This window comes from Hemicordylus capensis, chromosome 5 (assembly GCF_027244095.1).
Source record: "Hemicordylus capensis ecotype Gifberg chromosome 5, rHemCap1.1.pri, whole genome shotgun sequence".
In the NCBI taxonomy this organism is placed as follows: domain Eukaryota; kingdom Metazoa; phylum Chordata; class Lepidosauria; order Squamata; family Cordylidae; genus Hemicordylus; species Hemicordylus capensis.
In genome coordinates, this window is record NC_069661.1 from 76,222,153 (window position 1) to 76,246,507 (window position 24,355).

At 47.0% G+C, this 24,355-nt stretch overlaps 1 long non-coding RNA gene across 2 annotated transcripts in view; it reads left to right on the forward strand.

Annotated features, from left to right (window-relative positions):
* Window positions 1–13,991, forward strand: part of LOC128327843 (uncharacterized) — a 49,404-nt gene extending 35,413 nt beyond the window's left edge. For both annotated transcript variants that reach the window (XR_008308829.1, XR_008308828.1), the window contains exon 4: window positions 12,427–13,991. This is a non-coding gene — a long non-coding RNA (uncharacterized LOC128327843). The remainder of the gene's footprint in view (window positions 1–12,426) is intronic.
* Window positions 13,992–24,355: the final 10,364 nt, after the last annotated feature.

The window sequence follows — 24,355 nt, forward strand, 5'->3', positions numbered from 1 at the left end:
TTCTTCATGGCCCTTTTTGTTGTGAGGAAAATCTCCTTTAGGAACGAAATACTTGCCTTCTGCAAATTCAGATGAATTTTGCTGTTCACCATGGAGAGAGAAAATTAGCAGGAATTGCACCTCTCACCTCAGACAACATGGGGGATAATTTGTGTGGTGGGTGATGGGCTGGAGCCCTGGGTATTCCTGCCTCCTGTAGGGTCTCTCAGGGAGCAGAAATTGGGTGGTGCATATCTAGAGATTTAGACAGGAACCACACATTTGTTGGAACAAGTTGCTCATGACAGGTTGATCTGTCCTGGTTATGAAGCAGCTGCCTTTGGTGTGTCTTTCTCTGACAGAAGCTCTTGGCGAGTAATGCATCAGGAGTCAGAGGTCGGTTTTAATGTGGCAGTGCTTCTGGAGCATAAGTTGGGCAATATTGAAATAGACACTGGCTTTAGTAAGGCTTTCCAGTTGGTGGTCTTGGATGCAGCAGGACGTTCATGTGGGCCTAGGACCCACTAGGTCTCCCTTAAAGGTTTGGAGCCATCTGGGGAGTGGTTTGTAGAGTCCAGTGCTGTTGTTCCCACAATCTTGTGGCCAGCAAAGTGGTTAGAGAACATTTTCTGGGAATATGGAGTATGCTTGTCTTCACTATTGGAGCTTGGATGACCGAAGTTTAGTATTCTAGCAGTTGTGCCATGCAGTCTAGTCCTGATCAGACATGACGCTGGTGTCCGTCGGAGCTTTGGTGTCCCACATGTTGAGAAGGGGATTGCTTCAAGCAACATTCATCCTCCTGCCTCCCCTACAGTCAATTTGGGATGGATCGAAGGCTTGAGTGGACTGTGTCAGTGGAGTCAGAGTTGATCTGCCTTTTGGGGTCTACTTCATGCCATCCCCTGTGGATGCTTGGGGCTGCTCTCTGGAACAATGGTATACCCCTGAATTCAGGTAAATCTCTGCCAGCCATCCCTCCCTGATTCATTGACCTAATGGGATGCACTGGTGGGGGAGAAGTTAGTTGGAGTTTGCGACACGGAGAGTTTGATATGTTACAGTTCAATGGACACTGTGTTTGTTGGCCTAGCCAAGCCCTTCAAGGAGCCTGTAGAGGGGGTCAGTGGATATCTGCCCCTCTGCCCTACAATATTAATGTGGCCTTGGGCATGGGTTTTGTTCATTTGGAGATGTGAGCTGGGCATCATGGATGTAGTGCACAGGCTCACTGACCAATGTTCTCTCTAATTTTTTTCATCTGTGTGCAGAATGAGTTTTGTTCTGGGCAGGAGTATCAAGGCAGTGTGTGCACACCTGCATTCAGAATGGGGCCTTCCTGATTCAACCTGAGCAGGATCTAAAATTAACTGAGTGGACATAAAAAAAAACCTTATGAGCTCAGGCATGTGCTCATGCCTTAGGTAACAGTGGTACTGACCAGCTGGGTGGGCTCTGAGCCTGTGTCTTCATATTGAATTTGCTTGGAATTGGCCCATGTATTACATTGTGTGAGGGCTATACCCTTGCCTATGTGCAGCGGGTAGCAGCTTGGTCTTCTGGGATACCTGTGGTTGGGGTGTGTTGTGGCACATCTGATGTTGTATTCTGCTGCCCTTCAAGGGGGCACGTGCAGTGAGGAGGTCATTGGCTGGGAGGGCTCTGATTGTCCATTTTTCCCCTTTCATCCATTAACCTTTCTCAGTTTCTGGACCTTGGCTGAATAGGGGCTTACTTGATGGGATTTCCCCCCCATTAGATTTCTGGGTCTGGGAGGATCAGTATTCCCCCCCCCTTCCCCCATTTTTGTTTTGGCATATTTGGACAAAGGGTTTTTTTTTCTCCAGATGCCAAGACTCATAGTCTCCATCCAGCTCTTCTTGAATTGCTGATGGTCTCTCTTCTTCTTGAGAAGCCAGTGTGGTGTAGTGGTTAGAGTGCTGGACTAGGACTGAGGAGACCCGAGTTCAAATCCCCATTCAGCCATGAAACTAGCTGGGTGACTCTGGGCCAGTCACTTCTCTCTCAGCCTAACCTACTTCACAGGGTTGTTGTGAAAGATAAACTTAAGTATGTAGTACACTGCTCTAGGCTCCTTGGAGGAAGAGCGGGATATAAATGTAATAATAAAATAACAACAACAACAACAACAACAACGGCTTAAGAATGGCAGCTTGAAGAAAGAAACAGAGGGTTTAATACTGGCTGCACAAGAACAGGCACTAAGAACAAATGCAATAAGAGCAAAGGTAGAAAAATCCACAACAAACAGCAAGTGCCGCCTTTGTAAAGAAGCAGATGAAACAGTGGACCACCTGATCAGCTGTTGTAAGAAGATCGCACAGACTGACTACAAACAAAGGCATGACAAGGTAGCAGGGATGATACACTGGAACATCTGCAAAAAATACAAGCTACTTGTAGCCAAAAATTGGTGGGACCATAAAATTGAAAAAGTGGTAGAAAATTAAGATGTAAAAATATTATGGGACTTCCAACTACAAACAGACAAACATCTGCCACACAATACACCAGATATAACTGTAGTCAAGAAGAAAGAAAAACAAGTCAAAATAATCGACATAGCAATACCAGGGAATAGCAGAACAGAAGAAAAAGAAATAGAAAAAATCACCAAATACAAAGATCTACAAATTGAAATTGAAAGGCTGTGGCAGAAAAAGACCAAAATAATCCCAGTGGTAATTGGCACCCTGGGTGCAGTCCCAAAAGACCTTGAAGAGCACCTCAACACCATAGGGGCCACAGAAATCACCATCAGCCAATTACAAAAAGCAGCTTTACTGGGAACAGCCTATATTTTGCGATGATATCTATAATAACCAACAGTATTGATGATAAAATTCTGGCATCCCAGGTCCTTGGGAAGGACTCGATGTCTGGATAAAACAAATCAGTCAATAACACCTGTCTGACTGTGTAAACAAGAAATAATAATAATATCTTTCTTAGATATTGTGCCTATCCCGGGATTAGCATTTGCCATGAACATGTCATTTCTGCCTCTGCCTTCCCCCCACGTCTACGCTATTAAGTTATTTGTAGCCCCTTGAATGGAGCAATGGCCAGGCTTTCAGATCAAACTACCTTTCTGGTCGTGGGAACCTGTTGGCACACTGCTTCTTCTTCTCTTTGGCTTTAGCATTCACAGTTTCTTTAGAAGTAATGGACTGGTGCTTTGAGGTGGAAATGGCATTTCTGTATTTGTTAGTTATTCACAGGGTTTTTTCGTTCTTTGAGTCTTCAATATTTGTTTTTTCTTTTAGGTGATCTTATTAGACATGGTTCATTGGCCATCTGGATTGTTGGGTATGAGATCCCATGGAATGCTTTGCAATAGTGCAGGAATCCTCACCTGGGCTTTTGGCCCAGGACTGGTGTTTATTGGATCTGTGGGATGGAGTAATTTTCTGCTCGCGTTAGAGATCCTGCTTTCTTGGAGGGCCCCACCGGACCTCCTAGTAGTTCACTTGGGTGAGAACAAATTGAAGCATTTATCCAATTTGGAATTTGTGTCATGTGTGGCCAAAGACTTGAACACCATTCTTATGCTATGTTCAAAGACCATGGTAGGTGGTAGAGTCATTGCTGTGACTGAGGTGGTCTGGTGCATGGGATGTTCATGCCCTCAATAGAACATGCCTGAAGATCAATGTTGAAATTGCCAAGCTTCTGGCCTGGCGTGGTAGTGTTCTGATTGAGCGGCATGCTTTCCAAGTGGTTTACAAGGAACATTTTGGACTGGATGGAGCATTTTTATTAATGCTGGGTGGGCAAGCTTATGTTTGTGCATTGAAGCTTGGAATAGCCAGGGCTTTGAGCGGGCATCTGTGTGGGTGGGCAGGGGTTCGTATCTGGCCACATGCCTGTGGTGGAGGAAGCCAAAGAGCAGTAGGAGACTAAGTCTTAGGGAGTAGATGGCCTCAGTTTTATCACAGGGCCAGCTCCCTGGTGTCAGGGGTGGCCCAGGTGGGTGGGTTTAGTATTGTGACTGGACTCCTGGGCTCAGCTTTGGTCAGGAGATGATGTTTTTAAAACAAGAGGACAACTTTCACCTGTCCCACCTTCTAGAATTCTCCTAAAGATTCACGCTCACCCTTCTCGGCAGTGCAATGGCTCTTGAGCTGGTGGGTAAGAGTGATGCATCCATGTAGTAAGAATGGTAGAATGCTGCTCTCTGGCTTCCAATTGGTGCCTCAGATGCCTATTATGATTGTCTTTGTTTAAATGGTTTAAATAGTTCAGTAAAAGTTGGGCAGGGCTTTTGCCTACACCCCATTTTAACCTATCTCTTATGTTCAGCTCATCATTTCACCACACAATCAGCCTGTTTAGGAACACTTTAGGAGAGCTAATTCAGATAATTAGTAATGAATCCATTGTGCCCTCAGGTAATCTGATGCTGTTATAAGCAGAACAAGAAAACATCTGCAAGAAGCAAAACACCTCAGAAATTTTCAGAGCTTTGGGGCCAGGGAGTCAGCACTTGAGAAAACCGAAGATGTATTTGCTATACTGGCTTTGTATTTTTTATTATTGTCGAACTGTCAGACTCTAGAGAAAATATATCACACTTTAGAGGCCAGATCATTACCATTGAAGTCAAGACAATGGTGACTTAGTAATCTAAACTGCTGTGAAACGAACATAAGAATTCTGCTAGACTGAAAAATGAGAAGGCAAATCCTTGGGTTACCAGTAATTCTGCCTTTTAGATTTAGTGGTCTGTATTGTCAAACCAAAGTGAGAGGAGAATATAGCTAGATAAGATCCAATTTTAAAGAAAATGCCTTAGTGGATGATAGATGCATGTAGAGTAGGGAAAAAGAAAAATGGACTGTAAAGGTAACAAGTGAAGTTGCTGAAATGCCAAGCAAGTAAATCCTCTGAAAACTTTATGGAACCCTGAGCAGCTCAGGATGATGTTTGGTTAGTGTTGTCCTGATTGTTGATCAGCACCATGGCCAGTTCCACTATGCTAATATTCCAGGTTTGATGAGACCATCCACATGCCCTCAAGAGACCTCCCTCCTACCACAGTGGGCTCCCTCACCTTAGTAACATAGATATTGTGGAAAACTGGTAGCAACACTACCAGCAGCATTCTAGAAAGAAGCCATTGGCTACTTCTTACCATATGCCCGCCCGCCAATGATGTCCCACATAGTGCTATGTGAGGGTATTGCAGGGGAAAACAAGGCAGGAAACAACATCCTCCCTGGAGGGACAGGTAGGTGTCAAATGCAGGCAGCTTGGGGTGTTGGGCCCTTGAAAACATTGCCTATGGGTACAATGTGCTGATGCTGCCTCTGCTTAGCACACGCAGATACATTCTTGATGACTCTTCTCCACATCTGGAAATCTATTACCCTGGAAATCCAAGTTTGAGTGAGTATTTGGTGGCCTAAAGTGGGGAGGTGGTATCCCTTGGGACATCTATCTATCTATCTATCTATCTATCTATCTATCTATCTATCTATCTATCTATCTTTCCATGGAATACCTGTGGCTAATCCCATGTGTGCAGCTCTCGTGAGAGTTCGTGAGCAGAAGCACCTGATTGGGCAGTGGGGATTCCATATGGAGATAGAGAGGAGGAGCCTGTGAGAGCAGAAGCACCATGGTGATTGGGCAGTGAGGATTCCATATGCAGATATGGAGGAGGAGCCTGTGATGCTTAAGAACAGTTGGAATGCAACTGCTATTGGTCGGAAGATGTTCTTGATTGTAGAGGAGAAGAATCTATCAAAAAAGTATCATGGGCAGGAGTCTGCGAAGAGAAGGGTTGTGAGGGAGGAAAGAGCCTTTTCAGGAGAAGGAGGCTACCACTGTGTGAATTAGATGAGGAAACAAGATGAACAAGATCTGTTAACTCATGAAGGGAGAGAGAGCAAGATAGAGAAAGAAAGAAGGGAGGGGAAGAAAGACAGAGGGGAAGAGCGAGTGGAGGACGGGGGGGGGGGGAAGAGAGAAAAAAGGAAGGGTGTGGGACAGGCCCAAGCCTGTCAGCGGCCTGAGGGGAATAAGCGGCCATGGCGGTGCCTATTGGCAGCAAGGAAAGGCCCAGTCAACCACTGCTGCAGTTTGGGGCTACTGAGGCCATTGGCAGAGGGAGGCAGGCAAGGGATGGGCCCGGGCCTGTCAGCAACCTGAGGGGAATGACCGCCCATGGCAGTGAAAGCAGCAAGGAAGGGGCTGGTCAACTGCTACTGATCCTGTGGGGAGGAGCAGGAGCGGGACTCGAGTGAGGGTGTCTCTGGGGATAGGGGGCTGCAGCTTGGCCAATAGGTGCCAGCAATGCTGCAGCCGGAACCAAGAGGGGTGAGGGGCGATGGAAGCAATAGGATGGAGGAGGAGGAGTGCGGCTCAAGTGAGGGTGGAGAGATCTCTGAGGTGAGGGGGGTTGTGGCAGGGGTGAGAGGAACAATCAAGTACTAGCGTGCAGATGCTCTGTGTGGGTTAAGCTAGTATATATATAATTCTCTAAGATGTATCCATGGCTAATCCCATGTGTGGCAGCTCTCGTGAGAGTTTGCGAGTGAGGGGAGGGGGAGAGGAAAGCAACAGCAGCAGGGAACATGCCAATGGACAGGCCAGCAAATGGGCAGGCAGGTATGCAGGCATGCAGAGAAAGCCATGGGGAGGGGGAGAGAAAGCACAAGCAGCGGTTGTGGGGGAGAGTGCAAGTGGTGGCGGTGGGGAGAAAGCACAAGTGGTGGTTGGGGATGGGGAGGAAGAGAAAGTGACGGCTGTTGGTGGGGAGAAAGCAGTGGCCGGCTGGAGAGAAAAAACACTGGAGGAGGGAAGAGGACGGGGTGGTGGTGAGAACTATGGGCCGAGAATGAGGGAGATCTAGAGGCACAGATGTTCTGTGCCCGGGCCAGCTAGTTACAAATAATGCACTCGTAACTCAAGTGTTATCTGATTGCAATACTCGTATTGTGGAATGAGCAACACCATCTCTAAAGACTCACAACCTGTTTGCAATTAATTTTGAGGCATTTCAAGTTCATCTGCTCTTTTGCGCATGTGTACCTAGCATTCATCAGACAAGGCCAGCTGTTGCTGTTGGCACATGCTCAGAATGTGGTTATTTTAAAAAACTCTTTACTTGTAGAGAACCACCTTAAGTGCCACAGTGGGGAAATGCTTGACTAACAAGCAGAAGGTTGCCAGTTCGAATCCCCGCTGGTATGTTTCCCAGACTATGGGAATGTATGGTATGTTTCCCAGGTATGTTTCCCAGACTATGTTTCCCAGACTATGTTTCCCAGACTATGGGAAACACCTATATTGGGCAGCAGCGATATAGAAAGATGCTGAAAGGCATCATCTCATACTGTGTGGGAGGAAGCAATGGTAAACCCCTACTGTATTCCATCAAAGAAAACCACAGGTCTTTGTGGGTGCCACGAGTTGAAATCGACTTGGTGGCACACTTTACCTTTACTTGTAGAGATTCAATAGAATCTGAACCCAAACCCAAAAACTAGTACAGAGAGGTGTTTTTTTTTTAGTGAACTAAAACTGAACCCAAGGAGGCCGCTCACCACTCGTCCGTGGTGCGGCCCGTTTGTCCTGGCCCCCTTACCAGGGAGCACGTGGGACTGGGATCCGCTGTCTATTGGCTCCCGGGCACTTCCGGTTTAAACCGGAAGTGCCGAGCTCGCAGCGCGCCTGCGCGAGCTCAGTCTGCCTCTCATAGTCGGACCCTCCCACCCATCCCTTGGATATAGACTGGGCATTCGCTGGTCGCCTTTCGGGGCCGGGCAGGAATTTTTTGGGTATACACCTGATTGGCTCTTGGTGTGTACCTTTTCCCACCTGCCTCAGGCTATATCCGAGTTCCTAGGCAGCTAGGTAGTTGGTTAAATAGGTCTCTTGTCGGTGGGTTGGCAGGTACAGTGCGGTGACGGGATGCTAATTAAGGGGTGTGGCACCTTAGGTAAGATATAAATCAAGGAGGAGGAGTTAATCCCTTGAGGCTTGACAGATCAGGGATGACGCTTGACTCCTGCCCCTCAGCAAGCGGCACCCTATACGTATGGCTGTGCAGTGTCGTTGGGGAGGTCGCTGGGGAGGTTGGAAACCTGACCTTAGGTCGGCGAAGAAGGGCACCTCCGCTGGAGAGCGGAAGGCCTGCCTGGAGCCAAGGTGCTATCGCCACGGTCTGTTAGGTGGGGCCGGCCACGGCGTGGCCGGCCTAGTAGGCACCGCACTGCAGTGGGGGATGTCTATGCAATCCCAGCCAATCAGCCTATACCATAAACCTCAATAAACTGACCGTTCCCTCCATAGCAATGTCTCCGTGTCTCCTTGGGGGGTCCGGGCACAAAACTACTATTTTGGTTGATTTGAGACTAAATCCTTGAACACAAACTGTGTTAATTGGATCAAAATAAGTGGTTCAACTACCAGGTATTCAGCTTTCAGTTCTATGATCAATGTTTTCCTGTTTTTATCCTGTGGTACTGAACCCAAATATGTCATGGTTCAGCTGCCAGCTTGCTTTGTTTCTTGGCATCTGTCATTGCTTTTTGAGGTATGTTTTAAATGACCGAGCTGTTTTGTGTTTGCCTCATGATTTAAATTTACAGATATAGGCCTGGCTCCTTCCCAGGGATATTTCCTTGCCCTTAGGACAAGGAAGCCATGCTGCTGTATTATTTTTATCTGTTGTATTGTTTTATGCCTGTTTTTATATGTTTTTATACTTTTAGCATAATGTTTTTATTGTTTTTATTGTATGTTTTTAACTTTTGTAAACCGCCTTGGGGCTATCTTTTAATGAAAGGCGGTATAAAAATGCATAAATAAATAAATAAATGCCTCTCTCATCATATAAACTGGTGAAGATGATGATTACAAAAGCAAATGGAGTCAGCTGAGAAACAAGACATTTTGGAACCAAGACAAATGAACAAAAGCATTAGCTGGGAGGAAATGCATAGTGACAAACACCATATGTGAAGTATTGTTTTCCCCGTATCCAACACTACAGTTCCTTAGATAGGGATGCACAATTTTTGCCCTCCAGCTGTTTATGGAGTACAACTCCCATCATCCCCAGCCACAGTGGTCAATAGTCAGGGATAATGGGAGCTGTAGGCCAACATCTTCATGAGGGCCAAAGTTGAGCAGCCACATCCTAAGTAGTAGTGGGAAAACAATGTGAAACATATCAAGCATATTGGTACCTAAAACAAAAGGAGTTAACATTTTTAGGTGGTTATTTGTGATCTGATAATGATACAGAAAGTCTTCAGACTTACAACACAATTAGTTCCTGAAAACTGCATCTTAATTTTAAACGTCTTATCTTGGAATCTAATTTCCCATTGGAAACAATGTTATTAATGGATATTTGGGTTCTGAACCAAGACCAGATACCCCATTTTTTTCTGCTGCTGTCAAAGCTGGTGGTGTGTCAATCACAGACATGCAGCAGATGTTGATGGTGAGGAATCAGAATTTGCTCACCCTTGACACACATTCCCTTCCTGGCCCTTTCTCACTTTTCTTTGGAAGAAAGGGAAACAACTGGGTAGCTCACCTCCATCTCCTTTTCCTGCTGAACAACAGTTAGACAGGGTAAGAAGAAGGATGGGGTGGGCAGGAAGCAGCATGAGGGCTGGGAATGGGCCGGGCACTCTCTTGCCATCATAGCATAGCAGCTGAATGTAGAGGAGGAGGAGCTGAAGCAACAGTAGTGGCAGCAGGGGGAGCATCTCAGAGGGGTCAATCAGCCAATCCTCTGCAGCCTTAGATGCAGTAGCTGTTGCCAGGACTGCCACTCTCACTAACAACGTGAGCCTGAGCTGCCCTTGTCACCGCCTCCTCTTCTAGCTTACACACCAGCAGTCATCAAGTGGAATCTCTCCTCTCGTGGCAAGTGCTATAAAGTTGGAACACAGTTGTAAAGTTGAAACAAGGTGGCAATTTACAGATGTCTTAAGTGCTATTCATCTTAACTAGAACCATTTAAAGTTGAGGACAGCCTGGACAAGAGGATTCTGCACCCCTAATTTCAATCACATGTTCATGAGGCGGGTCTCATGATCAATGAGACCTACCTTGAGAGACAGACGAGCAGGGAAGCAGCCCTAGGTGGCCGGATCGGCCACCCACATGACTGCCGGCTCCATTACAGAGCCAGCAGGGGCTGGGGGCCACGTGGCCCCCAGAAGCTCCAGCATGCCCTGAGCAAGCATGCAGGGCATGCTGGAGAGTGCCCTGAGCTGGGAGGCTGCTTTTAGGCTTCTCAGTCGGGGGTCTACTTGTGAGTTGCCGTGGTGCGGAGCCATGCTGTGGCAACACACGATTGAAAAGCTCAGGTTAGCGGAGCGCTCAGCTAACGGGAGGGGCATTCCAGCAGGTCACCTGCTTTGGTGAGGCTGGGCTCTGCTCTTGCTGTGGCTCTTGTGAGTAGCTGCGCCGCAGCAACACATGATTGAAAAGCCCGGGTTAGCGGAGTGCTCGGCTAAGGGGAGAGGCATTCCAGCGGGTCACTCGCTTTGGTGAGATCAGGCTTGGCTGCGAGCCCGGTGGTTCTCACGGATATACAAAATCGGGCTAGGCTCCCTTAGCCTGATTTTCTATAACCGTGAGAACAGCCTCCATATATTATTAATAGTTGTCATTTCAGTATGTGCTTAGGGTTTTAATTTTTAGAAATATTGTATTCTCCACACCTATGAAATCGAATGTGGAAAATGTTCAATATAGTGTACAAGAGCACAAAAGCTGAAGAAACCTGGAAAATGAGCCAGTTTTGGAAGGATGGTATATAAACCAAACTAGTTGTTCTAGTAAGAACGAATCAGCCTACTTTCATTTCACTGTTTCTACAACTGGACTAAATTTGCTTCAAATTGAGGTCCACAAGTTAGATCTCTCGCACCTCAAATGTTCATGTGTCCACCATCTTGGATCGGGGTGGATGACATCATCACAAAGTACACCTTTGGCATCCCTATGTGTCCATACACCTGTAGCAAATTCGGTTCAAATACGTTAGACTGTCCACAAGTTAGTGCGCTTGTGCCTCAAAAGGTTTACATGTCTGCCATCTTGAACTGGGTTGGATGACATCGTCACAACCTGTGCTGTTGAGGTGTCCCTATGTGTCCCAACTGCTGTAGCAAATTTGGTTCAGATTGGTTAAGCGGTTCACAGGTTAGCCTACTTGCGCCTCCAAAGTCTTGAATTGGTGTGGATGGCATCATCACAAACTACACCATTGAGGTGTCACTTACTGCAACTGTACCCAGTTTGGTTCAAATGGGTTAGACAGTCCACAAATTAGCTGGTTTTCTCCTCAGACATTCATGCAACTACCATCTTGGATTGGGGTTGATGACACCATCCCAAACTATACCGTTAGGTATACCGTTGAGGTGTCCCTATGTGTCCCTACAGCTGTAGCAAATTTGGTTCAAATCAGTTAAGAGGTTCACAAGTTAGCCCACTTGCCCTCAAAAGCTTACGTGTCTGCCATCTTGGATCGGGGTGGATGACATCATCACAAACTATGCTGTTGAGGTGTCCCTATGTGTCCCTACAACTGTACCTGATTTGGTTCATATTGGTCCATTCGTTGCGAAGATGATAGTGGGGGACACATGGACACACGCAGAGAATGCTGGGTGATCTCATAAGCCTACTGGAAAGTAAGCAAATAAATAAATAAAATGTCCTAGGACTAGTTTTAAAAACCAAAGGATATTTCAATAAGCAAAACCACACAACTGTAGCTATTGTGAGGAGGCAAAATCTATGTGCAAATAGAGAGCTTCACCAAGCAATCCAAATGAAGTCCTGGACCCATCATAGAGAACCTGATTATAGTAAACGTGACCAAGCCAGAGGCAGAACCCATTAATTATTCACATTAACTTAAATGGGGCAGGCCCAAAAGAATGAAAAAGAAAACTGGGAAGGCTTAAACCTATGGAGAGTTAGAATTACTAATTACCTTCGCTATGGTAACTGATTTGCAGTGCTATATCCTCTGTAGCAGAGCAAATGCTTTGCAAAGTGATTTTGATATGATGCGTTGCTGTTACCCTGGAAAAATGAGTCAGTTAAAAAAGATGGTATTCATTTGTCTAACAAATAACCCATTCCGGGTTGAATTTGTTCTTTAATGAACAAAATGTTGTATGCTCTGTGGTTTTCAGTGACAAATTAAAAGCAGGCAACTTTATCATCAACACTTTGGTTGGGTTTTAAATACATTTATCATGTTTCTTCTACTGGAGCACTTAAGAGTAGTGTTTCTCATGATTTTGATACTTGAGGCATGCCCCCCACCTCCAGATTAAAGTTGGAGGTGCCCTCCACTATACACTCATCTATATTTTTATCTATATCTATATGCATTTTTTCAGCTCTCAGAATAATGGGCAAGCATTCTCCTTACTGCAGGATTGCCTGGTTACCATGGGGCTGGATCTAAAGCTGTCCTCCTGCTTACAGAAAGAGCCTTCTATACATGCACAACTCAACCTTTCGCACAAGCAGAAGCATGAGAATTGTTATGGAACCTACCTACTTGTCATGATCCCAGATCAAGGACTCCTCAGTTACGGGAAGAGGCAGCCAGATGAAACAGGGTGGGAGAAATCTGTGACCCTGAACCTGGCTGTTGCGACCACACCACACCAGGAGAACTGGGGGAACCTGAACGAGCAGCTCCAGCATGACTTCATCCTCTGTCTCAATTAGCAGAGGCCCCCAGCATCACTGGAGCTAGTGCCTATGAAGTAGGGCAAGGCCCCTTTAGAAAACCCACAGTCCAAAGTCCTTTATTAACCATCAAAACAGCCACAAAGCATTAAAAGACAAGCTTTCCAAAACTACAGAACCCTTCATCAGATGGTAAGCAAATCTAGAGGGGGTGGGTGGGCAGCACTTAGCACTTCCAAGTATCTGCAATCCCATGCACGTTTACAAGTGAAGGTAAATGGGATTTTCAAGGAGGAGCCTCACACAGGCTTCTATGCAAACTCCGCCCACCCACTGAACAACTGATTGTTGGGTGGGTGCAGGACAAGTGGAGCAGTTCAGCAGCAGCAGTAGCCTGTAGGCAAGCAGGGAAAGAGCCATGGGGGACTGGAGCTCACACTGGCTGCCGCTGCCACCCACCACCCACCCAAAATCCATGGGAAAGAGCACCCTGGACAGGACAAGCACTTCTCCCTAAAATGATGAGATGCCCCAGCCAATCCGGGACTGTTGGCAACCCTACGGCTCCAACCATGTACATACATACATGCTTGCTGTGCTTTTCACACCTGGTCACTCGGGCCACGGCTGGGACATGAGGATTCATAGATGCAAAAGGGGGGCAGGAAATTCTTGCCTTTGTATTTTTATTACTGTAATTATTGGATAATGGCTGTAGTCAATACATACTCAGAGTAATTCACACATGCATAGAATTGTTATAGATAACAATATCATTGCCTTCCTGCCTCTGAAGTGACAGACTGCCAAATCAACCAAACTTCTGGCGTAACATGTTTTCTTTTACATGTGTGCTTTTAAAGTAAACTTACTTAAGTAAGTTTGTTTATTTATATCTATGTAAACCACTTTGGGAACTTTTGTTGAAAAGCGGTATATAAATATTTTTCATATTTGTAAGGGGAATGGGATAACCTACTAGTTCTCTTCAGGAAGTGCTATTCAGGGAGTTCCCTTCCTGTAAGAGAGATTAAGAGGCTTGTGGTACCTCACCATCCCTTTTGTTCCTGATGAGGGACACATGGCTACACTAATGCTAGTTAGCATCTAGATTCTGAACTATCCTTTTTGAAATTTCAGAATTGTTGCCTCCTGATAAAATGATACTTACATTGGGAAATAAGTAAGAATACCTTTGGTTTTTGTACTATTCCCCCCGCACCACCCAATAATTTCATATTGATTTTTATTTGCCTCATAACTCTGTTCCTATTTGTTATAATAAAGCAAACTTTTTACTTGTTTACTATTGTATAAGATTGGTCTGAGCTGGGTTTTATACTATGCTCATACTACCTGCACACCGCTTGGTAACTTATTACCAAAAGACTGTTGGATTTTAGGGATTTCTCATAGGCTCAAGGGAATATCCTGAATATGTGGCTGAATGCCCCCTACCTGGTTTCAGGGTTCAGGGAGGTGGAAAGATCGCCAACCTGAAATGATTGGTGGCAAGATGAATGATTTGGGTTTGTGAAGACTTTAAGAAATAAGGGCCTGGACTCTCAGTTCTCCACAGTGCTAACCAAAGTTCTGGCTCCTGGCCCTCAGAGCTATAAAAGTCCAGTGATCTCCTGAATTCTTACCTCAGTGGTAACCTTGGCTCTGTCCAGAACAGGATATTTTTATAACAGTGTGTGTGAACTCTTAAGTATTTCAAGGACATTACGAAGCTATTTATGCGAGCAGAAAACAGGGTGACCTTCTGAAAGTAGATAGAACCCTATTTTTACCTCATAGCAAACAGACAAGCACCTGGTGCAGTCTTGGCAGGGAGTGTGAGCGACAGACGATTAACATTTCAAGGTTCCCCAGCCACAGCTAGCATTGTTGGTCCTCCAGCCCCAAACCTGGCAACAGCAGCTCCCTGAGTGGACAGGGCAAGCATGTGACCCAAGGAGACTACTCAGAGGACTCCAAGCTACAATCCCGCTTTGCTGCTCAATTAACCCTTTGGTAGCCTCAGTTAACCCTTTCCTGGCAACTGCAGCACTGTCAAAGGCACTGAACTCCGACCCCATGCCCAAAACTCCCTGCTCACAACAAGGCAGGAGAGAGAAGAGAGCAGCTGCAGCTGAAACTGCCAGCAAAAGAAAAGCCAACATGAACACACACAAACCCCAACACACACCCCAGATCCAAGAGGGACACAGCAGATGCCCCCCGGAGCAGTTGCCAGATGCTGGTGAAAGCAGTTGCCAGATGCCCCCACAACTAGCCCAGGCACTAAGCTGGTGGCAAGGGCGATGAGATGTGTCCCCTACCAGCCCTGTCCAGTTGCCCCCCTGATCACAGTGGACGGGAAGACAAGCAGGCAATGAGGAGTGTGCACCTGCCACATCCTTGCCACATGTGCCACCCCCCCTTCATTCTTGCTGTGGCAGCCCCCATCGCCCCATCCCACCGTACAGAAGCCTGGTTTGGAGAGGCAGAAGGGGGAACCTGCCCCACCCCTCACCCTCCCCGCAGCTGTGGCCTCCGTGGCACCACCCCCCACATCCCACTGTATAGTGTGTGTAGAAGGTAAGAACCCCCCTTGCCTCCCCCGCACTGCCACTGTAGCCAAGTGGCAACTCTGCCTCCCCATCAATCTGCCATTACCACCCCCTGCCAGCATCCCAAATAACAGGTAAGTCAATCTGCAACCCATTTTAGTCCTCTGCGTGTGCACAGAGGCCACTCACGTTACCAGGTGAGTGGGTGTAGGACCTGCTCTGCCCACTGCTGAGCCCCCTGCTTCCACCACAAGCCACCCGCCGCCATTGCCTTTGCCGCCATGAGGCCGAAACACTTTGTAAGTATCCCAGTCACCATGTGCGCACCACCACCACCCCCGCTGGGGCAGTGGCAGGCAGAGCAGAAGCTGCCGCTGGGCTGACCCTCTGCCTCCGTGACCCTTGCGTGGACAGTCTGTCAGGTCACTCCTGTTCCACCCCTCACTACCACGGGAGCCTGCTCAAGTCCCGTCCCCCCCACCAGCCACACACAATGTGGCTAGAATACTTGCAAAGATTAGCAGTTTGGCTTTGCAGTGAGTGGGTGATGCTGAACATCTGTCCACCCACCCCATCCACTGGCCATATGCTATGGCCCCACATGTTCGAGGCCCCCGCACTCTCCCCGTATGGAGCGCATTCCCACATAGCCTCGCAGGATGCGAAGGGCCTCCTCTTGCGCAGCTGTGAGGTGTGGGGGCAGGAGCACGCCCAGGAAGGAGAGCCCCATCCTCCAGTGGGGTGCCGCAGAACGGCCCTGGTCAGCAGCGGCCAGTCCTGTTGCCACTGCCGTGACCCAGCCTGGAAGCGAGCGCGACAGTGGGCCGAATCTCTGGGAGTCTCTGGAGGTGGGATGCATGGTGGGGCCCGTTGTGCTTCGAGAAGGGGCTCCCCTGCCCGCAGGAAGTTCAGCCAGCCGCCCCACCTACTCCCAGCCTGTTGGAGACGTTGTCGGACCCACCCGGAGCAGCCTCCGTCTGCTTGGGAAGGAGGAGAGCGCTGGCAAGACTGCTGCTGCTCCCTGCCCTGCCTTTCCCTGGATTCTGAACGGGGCAGGGGCTTGATTCCTAGGCTGCTCCTTCAGCGCCTTTGCTGAGTGCATCTCTAGCCTGATTCCTTTTGAACTGGCTCCCAGCAGCAGCAGCTACAGCAGCAGAACTCCCTCCCCCCGCCATCACTGGCACCAGGAAGGGGAGAGCAGCAGCCCCATCACCGGTGCAGTTTCCACCTGGAAAGGGCAACGGTGCTGTTGCCCTTGCCTTGGTGATCGGCGGGGGTGGGTGGGTCGGGAAGCATCTCCTCTGAGGCAGCAGTTGGAAGGAGGAACCGGCGGAGCCCAGAGCGGTGTACTACATACTTAAGTTCCTCCTCACAACAAACCTATGAAGTAGGTTAGGCTGAGAGAGAAGTGACTGGCCCTGAGTCACTCAGCAAGTCTCATGGCTGAATGGGATTTGAACTCGGGTCTCCCCGGTCCTAGTCCAGCACTCTAACCACTAAACCATGCTGCAGGCAAGGGCAGCTGCAAGCAAGGGCAGGGACACTCCTGCTCTTGTCCTGTGACTTGCAGGGGACAGGAAGGAGCACAAAAATCCCCATTCAGCCATGAGACCTGCTGGGTGACTCTGGGCCAGTCACTTCACTCTCAGCCTGACCTACTTCACAGGGTTGTTGTGAGGAGGAACTTGAGTATGTAGTACACTGCTCTGGGCTCCTTGGAGGAAGAGCGGGATATCTATATTATTAATTCTCCAAGATGGGCCATGCATGGGGACGTGGTAGAAAGGAGGCGATGGGCTGACAGAGGGGGAGAGAGTTCCAGAGCAGCAGGGAGTTTTGCGGGGCAGCTGGAAAGCAGTTTGACAGTTGGCTTGGGGGCGCCGTGAAGCAGCAGGGAACGTGGAGGCTGGGGGCGGCTTTGGGAGCTGGACAGTTGGCTCTGGGGGCTGCAGGCGGCTTGACTGAGTTGCAGGTGGTTGGCTGCGCCGCGCCATGAAGCGGCAGGGAGCTCAGAGCTCTCAGAGACAGAAAGACAGAGGACAGAGAGCCTGAGCGAGAGAGTTGTGGGGGCAGCGAGAGTGGGCGAGAGAGTTGCGGGGGCGGCGAGAGCGGGCGAGAGAGTTGCGGGGGCGGCAAGAGCGGGCGAGAGAGTTGTGGGGGTGGCGAGAGTAGTTGAGAGAGTTGCGGGGGTGGCGAGAGCAGGCGAGAGAGTTGTGGGGGGCGGCGAGATCGGGCGGGAGAGTTGTGGGGGCGCTGAGAGCGGGCGAGAGAGTTGTGGGGGGTGCCGAGAGCGGGCGAGAGAGTTGCGGGGGGCGCCGAGAGTGAGTGAGAGAGTTGTGGGGGGGGTGGCGAGAGCGAGCAAGAGCACTGTGGGGGCGACAAAAGAGTTGTGGGGTGGGATGCCACAGGCTCAGTGTAAGACCGCACAGATGCTCTGTGAAAGGTCAGCTAGTAAAATGTAAAATGAATGAATAGTATCACATATGTGTCTGTACAACTATTCCCCTTAGGGGATGGGGCTGCTATAGAAAGGTCAATTGCATGCTTCCATGCAGAAGGGTCTTAGCTCCCTCCCTGGCATCTCCAGGTCAGACTGAGCAGGAATCCTGCATGAGAGCCTCGGGAAGCCGCTGCCAGTCTGTGTAGACAGTGCTAAGCTGGATGGACCAATGGTCTGACTCAGTGGAGGGCAGCTTCCTATGTTCATATTTTCCCTTGGGCTCATTTTCAAGGTGCCTGCCACTTTAAGGAAGCTCAGTGCTGTTTGCTGGATAGGCTTTCCCCAAGCGAACTTCTGCTAGCTTTGCAGCCCACTCTGGTACGCAGGCTCTATGGTAGTTCTGTATATACAGATCTTCTGCAGCGTTCTGTGGCTTCACAGGAGTACTCAGAGGGGGTAGGCAACCTCCTCTGCTTGCTAAACCTGGTTTTAGAAGAGGGGCTGGGAACTGGGTGCCCCTCTTTTGACAGAGCCCTGTTTGAGAGTTTGCCGTGGTTTCACATGGTAGTGCTAACCCTGCCTTCAGACCTAAAGCCCTGTTTTTGCTGGTCATGAGAATAGTCTCTATAAGTGGTCATTTTCCTTCCACCCATGGTTCTTTGGATTCAACCCTATAGTCTGAATTCAAATAATTGCCTCCTGGCATCCCACTCTTCCCTTTCCCTAATTAGTCAGGGATTCAGAATAGAATTGTACTTTTAAGGCTGGAATGCTGATGCTTCCTAGATTGCCCTGTACCTTTCAGCTGTATTGCTGGCTGTGTCAGGGAGACCTGATATGTTCTAACCCTTTTCCTTGGGATGTAGTATTTGGCCTTCCCGTTCTAAGGCCTTAGAATGGTGGATATATTCAACATGGTGTCATGATTTTTTCCAAGGCACACCTTGGCCTCTCTCACAGTACTTTAGTGTCTTTCAGGCACACATTTTTGGAATCATTGACTTAGAGACAATACTTTTTCTGAAGGGCTAATGTTCAATATCTCCTTTCCTTCTTAAAGTAATATGATTAACAGACTGATTATTATAAAGCTATTTTAATGAATTATCTTGAAATTCATGGACAAATTCAGAAGTATCTCGATGTCCATGAATTTCAAGATAATGAAGATAGTATCTCTGTGTCTTGTATAACAAGAGTAAGCAGAAAATACCCCCCTCTTATTTATTTATATTTATATATAAATAATAATATAAATATATATTAAATATATATAAATATATTATTTATATCCCTCTCTTCCTCCGAGGAGCTCAGAGTAGTATACATGGTTATTTTTATCCTCACAACAACCCAATGATATAGGTTAGGCTGAGAAATACATGACTGCACCAGAGTCACCCAGTGAGTTTCATGGTTGAATGGGGATTCAAACCCGGGTCTTCCCGGTCCTAGTCCAACACTCAAACCACTATGCTATGCTGACTCTCTTTACACATACACAAAACACACAACCTGCCACACTAAGCATTTTGCTAGTAAATGATAGCAAAATGCTTGTCAGTGGTGTTATTTTTTAAGGCAATTTGTACAAATATTTTTGTTTGCCCCTTTCCCCTCACCAGTGTACACTATATACTGCCGTTCTCACAGTATATGTACTCTGGGCTCACAGGCCACATTGACTTCTGAAACAGGTTTTTTTGGCCTCATTTGAAATGTATTGCTTTGCAGTGTGGATTCAAAGAAAGAAAGAAAGGGAAAGAAAAGCAAGTGCAGCATGTGGAGGTTTTGATGAATACTAAGCTCCCATTAGGATGCTCCTCAGAAGCTGTGGGATACAGTCAGTTTCATCATTCTTAAGGCTAAAGCAATTGCTTTCTTTGAATATGTTGACAGAGTGGCACAAGTACATAGATTATTGCAGCTTGAGGACTATTTATCATGTTTTAAATTTAGTGATGTATATATAAAAAGTACAGAATGCAAGGGTGCTTCATAAAACAACATCATAAAAATGAACTTGGCCAAGACTGAGCATTTGACTGAGGTTTTTGAATCTCATCCAGGAAAGCAGAAGAGAAAACAGATGGACATTTTGACTGGTAAGATACTAAATACACAACAATGATGGAATAACCCAAGAGTCTGTTGAATGCGGGGGATAAAGCTGTTCTACAAAATGACAGGAAGCAATGGGGGCCTTGCTAAAGGAAACAGTTACATTTCCTTCTCTCCTGGGGCAAATGGCATCTGAAGAGGAGAGCCTGCTCTGAAATGGGACTATGGTGGATACAAATCTTCTCTCACCCACACCGTAGTTGGATGGTTGTCCCAATCTGGAACAATCTGCCCCACCCACAGAGCTCCAATAATGCACCGTGTGAGTGTGGGGTGCATTATGGGGATCCCCCCTCCCCTCTCCAAGATCGCTTCAGTCTGCTAGCCTGTTTGCAGACGATCAATAAAACGGGGTTAGGAGAGTGCTCACTCTCCTAACCTCATTTTGGAGGGTGGCTCTGTAGGTGGGTTTGCCGCCATGGTGCCACTCGGATTGGGCCTGATCCCAGCGGTACACGCACACGTGCAAAACTGGGCTGGGCTTCCTTAGCCCGGTTTTGCACACATACATGTGTGAAAAGCTTCTACATGTAATCAGGCCAACAGACACCCCTAACTATTGGCTGAAGTCTGCACAGCAAAGATCCCGACTCTGAGATTGTTCTCTGTGCCTGTAGAGTAATTTAATGGAAAACTCATTCAGGATGTATGTGCCAGCATCTCCCCAGCTCTGAAGAGAATGGGGAAGCCCCTGATTGCATGGAGTTATATATGTGTTTCAGAGCTTTGGGAAGGTTTCAGGTGTAATAGCCCAGTGAACAGCACTGGGGCACTTGTGCTTTAATGAACTGTTCTGGAATGCTGGTGAAATGTCCCAAGGCTACTTGTGTGGGGAATTAGTGAGACTACAGTGAACAGTCCATTACAGTGTCAATTTGTGCAAAGCTTTGGTCTGGAAATAAAGACTTGAGATAGGAATATTGTACAATCAGATTTATTCAAGGATTATTGGGGTACAGGAAATGAAAATAGGCGATTGATAAAAGGCAATAAAACTAACATGCAATATGTTAATGCGTTTTTATTTATCAAGATTTTTATCTGTTTTATTAATTTTAATTGTATTATATTGTTTTTATATTATATCTTAACTTGTATACCGCCTGGAGATTTCTATATCGGGTGGTATAGAAATTGAATAAATAAATAAATAATATAAATCAGAGACTCATGAAGAGGCATTTTAGCTTAAAGGACCAAAATGCAATTAATTCATCTTAAGACTTGGTTTCCTCTTTGTGGTCAGAAAAGGGTGATGCTCGGTTCTGTGTAACCACTCTCCTCTCCTCTCTACCTACCTCCTGTCCTGGCCAGCTGTCCTCTGCTCTGTCCTCTCTTCTCTGAAGAGCCACCTTCCTGGATCTCTGCTGACACTCATCTCCCTCCCAGCTGCTCAGCACCTGGACTAAGCACCTGGACTCAGGTGTGAGATCACCTGGACTAAACACCTGGCTAATGGTATTTCATTCTATGCTTCATTGACTACAGAAAAACCTTCATTTGCATTGACCATGTCAAGTTGTGAAATATCCTTAGGAAAATGGGCATCCCAGAACATCTCAATATTCTCATGAGAAACCTATACACAGGACAGGAAACCACAGTCCAGATGGAACATGGTGGAACAGATTGGTTCCAGATTGGCAAAGGAGTAAGACAAGGCTGTATACTTTCTCCTTATTTATTCAATGTATATGCTGAACATATAACTGAGGGAAGCTGGATTGGAAGAAGATGAGCACGGTTTTAAAGTTGGAGGAAGAAACATCAATAACATGCACTACGCTGATGACACTACTCTGATAGCTGAAAATGGAGATGATCTGCAAGCGCTAGTAATGAAGGTCAAGGAGAACAGTGAAAAAATGGGACTACACAGAAGTTAGTACAGAAGACTAAACTAATGACAATAGGTACAGCAACCAGCCTCAGAACTGATAATGAAGACACTGAAGTGGTGGATAGCTTCTGCTTTTTAGGATCAACCATCAACAGTAAAGGATCCAGCAGTCAAGAAATACGTTGCAGACTAGCACTTGGTAGGGCTGCAATGAAGGCCTTGGAAAGGTTATTCAGATGCCATTACGTGTCTATACCTACAAAGATTAGAATCATTCGGACAATGGTTTTTACGTGACACTCTATGGATGTGAAAGCTGTACTTTGAAGAAGCAGAAAAAGTATTGATGCTTTTGAACTTTGGTGCTGGAGAAGACTTTTGAGGATACCATGGACAGCCAGGAAAACAAACAAATGGATCATAGAACAAAACAATCCAGAATTTTCACATGCAGCATAAATGATGATAGCTCAAACTATTGTACTTTGGAACATTATGCAAAACCCCAGCTCCCTTGAGAAGTCCATAATGCTGGGGAAAGCTGAAGGAAAGAGAAGGATGATCAGCAGCAAGGTGGATGGACTTGATTACAACAACAATGAATGCACCACTGAGAGACCTAAAAGGCCAAGTTCAAGACAGATCATCCTGGAGATAATCCATTTATGTGGCCGTTAAGAGTCGACACCGACTTGACGGTACTTAATCAATCAGTCAATCAAGGCTAGCAGAGCGAGTACCTGGAGAGCAGAGTTTAGACTTAGGAGGAAGAGGAGAGAAAGAGAGAGGGAGAGATTATTAGTAATACCTTCTTCCAAATCCAGAGGTGTAGCAAGGTTGGAGTGTGCCTAGGGACAAAAAGTGAAAATGGGCCCCCTTGCTCCCCATCTTCTTTGTTTTCCTCCTCCCCCATATATTTTTTGCAGAAAAACTGTAAGGACATGATGAAAGCAAGATACTTAGCATGCCCTTTCTTTCCCTTCTATGTATATAATATTACACCCTCTTCATATTTGCATATACTTTCACACACAAACTTGCACACATATTCCCCTAGCTCAGAGACATTTTTAGTATATATGCCTACTACTATGACCTGATATAGGCATACTTAGAACCCTAGCAAAATTCCTATCCCTATTTGCCCATTTGTGCGCTCTCTCTCTCTCTCATACACACACACACACACACACACACACACACACACACACACACACACACACTATTCCCAAGCAAGTAAGAAAGGACTTGACTCTTGAGGGCTGGCAAAATATATACACCAAAGAGAATAAAATCAGCCATGGTCAGAGATAGCCCTAACCTTCCGGGCATAGGAAATGAGAAGCACTGAAAATAACTCAGTGCATACTTCTGAGAGGTTTCTTACATGTTTTCATATGGCAGCTTGCACTAGAAAGAATAGTACAACTGTAGATACACTGCTGGGAAATGTACTGAAATAATGATAGGCCTGGGTTTAAAGTTTAAATAGGTGATTTTGAAAGAGGGTATTATGATTTCATAGTGAACACAGAGGCTGATGCTTGGCATCTCGTGCTGCTTTGGAAATGATTTTTTTAAAGTTTAGAAATCTCTCTCTGCTATGTATACAATTTTGAGAACTTGTTTGGCTGAAAAACAATTGAATATATATTTAACCACAACCACATTGGAGTTTATTGCCAATAAACTCCACCCCGCTCACCCGCTCTCTTACTTTCTGCTTTCCTTTCCATGGAGAGAAAAACAACTCATTGCAGATTCTGAGGGGAAGATCAAATGGGTCAGGACTTATTGGGGGAAAACCCAATCATTTAAAATAATTTTTTAAAATAAAAAATCATGCACACAAGCACAATCAAGGATTTGGGGAATAGGAAAAAAACACAGACACACCAAGGGAGGCTTTCAGTTGGAGATGGGTCTCTCTCTCTCTCTCTCTCTCTCTCTCTCTCTCACACACACACACACACACACACACACACAGAGTTCATGAATGTAGGAAGGAGAAGCCAGCCGATCGCCGCCGCTCTAGGCGGCGCAGCTTGTTTGCCCCAGCCCCCCATGGAGGAGCACTTGACACTGGGAGCCGGCTCCCATTGGTCAGGCATTCCCTTAGGGGGCGGGGTCAGAGCAGGCCTGCACGCAGGCACCCTCTCAGAGTTGCACCCTCCCTCCCACCCTAGGATATAGACTGGGCTTGGCTGGTCGCCATTATGGGGCCGGGCAGGAATTTTTTGGGCACACACCGGATTGGCTGTTGGGTGTGAGTCTTTTTTCGCCTGCCTCAGGCTATATCGGGGTATAGTAGTTAGTTAGAAGTTTAGTTACACGTAGTTTCACAGGTCATTTTGTCATGGGCATGGCAGGTACAGTGCGGGTAAAAAACTGGAAAATTATCGGTGCAGCACCTTAGGTAAGCTTTTGGCTTCAACTAGGAGGCGCTGATCCCCTGAGGCTTGACAGACTGGGGATGCAGCTCAACTCCTACCCCGCTCTAGGTGGCTTCCTTCCGTATGGCTCGACAGCGTCGGACGGATAGCGCCTGCAGCAGGGACCTGACATTAGGTCGGCTGAGAAGGGTGTTCTCGCTTGTCAGTGGTCGAATTGCCTCGAGCCAAGGTGCCAGCGCCATAGGCCTTAGGGTAAGGCGGCCACACGCATGGCCGACCTGCAAGTGCCCGCACTGTGGGGGTGGAGCATCAATCCCAG